This window comes from Apaloderma vittatum, unplaced genomic scaffold (assembly GCF_000703405.1).
Source record: "Apaloderma vittatum isolate BGI_N311 unplaced genomic scaffold, ASM70340v1 scaffold32764, whole genome shotgun sequence".
Classification (NCBI taxonomy): domain Eukaryota; kingdom Metazoa; phylum Chordata; class Aves; order Trogoniformes; family Trogonidae; genus Apaloderma; species Apaloderma vittatum.
In genome coordinates this window covers 7299-8627 of record NW_009711556.1, presented here as the reverse complement: position 1 = coordinate 8627, position 1329 = coordinate 7299, and the positions used below count along the sequence as shown (strand labels likewise).

Sequence of the window (1329 nt, the reverse complement as noted above, 5' to 3'; positions counted from 1 at the left end):
AGCAGTGGGGGGCCCCGCTCCTTCCTGCCAGGCCAGGAAACTCCGCTAACGCAGAGACAAGGGAGGGGGCCGCCGTCCCTGGCAAAAGGGAGTCTCAGGGTGGGGGAAGAGCACAGGTCGCTCTTTGCTTTCCTCTGGCTCAGTCACTCCCGGGAGCGCACGCGTGCTCTGGGCAGCCCCAGCTGTCACGGCAGTGGGAAATGCTCCCCGAGCAGCTGCTCTCCGTGCTCCCCGGGGACAAGGGACATGCCGGGGACTGCAGAGTGCCAGACTGCTAATCCAGACCTGGCTCCGCGGGCAGCGAGCAGGCAGCCTGAGCTGGAGCCGAGCCCTCGGAGCCAGCCTGGCTCCCCAGGCGTCAGGCAGCAGCATCTGGACTGACCAGCAGTAAGCCAGCAAGCAGCAAAACCTTCACCTCATTAGGATCACTTTTGAGCTATTTAGGCTTCAAAATTCATAATTTAGGCATTTCACTCGGAGGCAATGCCGTTCCAAAGGGCTACTGTTATCACGGCACACTGGGAAACTGAGGCAGGGAGCAGGGAGAGCAGATGAGCTCCCCACCGTGCTGGCAGCAAATCACGCTCTTTAATCTCATGTCTTTCCAAACACAGGCTGTAAAGACCACAAGCACCTTGGGACGAGGTGCCAGCTTACTCCTCCTTTAGAAAACACGTTTTGTCCTAAATGCCCTGACTTCAGAGGAGTTCCCTGCGAGCTGATTCCTAAAGGAGAGGAAACTTCTCACAATTTGAAGCTCCTAAGGAAAGATCCAGCAAAACAATCTCCCCTGCAGACCTGAAGGCTGTGCACAGAGTACCCTCCCCAGTTCCAGGCTTATAAATTCAGATTTATTCTAGGACAGCACCCTCAAATCTCCAAGCGAGCTTGGGTTCCACAGTGCCAGGCACCGGGCAAACCTCCCACGCTAGACTCTGCCAAAGCCGCTTACAACAATGAAAACCAGAGCGTGCACGCAGTCCCTGGCTCCTGAACACACCAAGGCAGCTACGAGGCAGCGCTCTGCTAGAACAGTGTGACTTGCACAGCTCTAGTGAACTTTTTCCAGGGAAGCACTAAATGCCACAAGTCAATTTAAGGGAACAATGTTTTTGTTAAGAAACCACAGCCAAGTTAATTGCTTCGCTTTCCAGGGGCAGTTTTCCCCACCGATACCAGTCTCCTGATGCCATCTCAGTACTTCTCTCCGCTTTACAGGCTGAAGGCTGAGAGCCATCCTGCTCTCCAGAAATTAATGGTGGAAATCAAGCAACGTGAACAAACGGGATGAGTCTTGGGAGTGGGATTAACGTTGGGGTTTGACTCGGT

General features: G+C 54.6%; 1 protein-coding gene across 1 annotated transcript in view; it reads right to left on the bottom strand.

The window, feature by feature from the left end:
* LOC104272630 (AN1-type zinc finger protein 5-like) overlaps window positions 1-1329 on the bottom strand; it is a 7438-nt gene that overhangs the window by 384 nt on the left and 5725 nt on the right. The gene's annotated exons all lie outside the window — the stretch shown is intronic.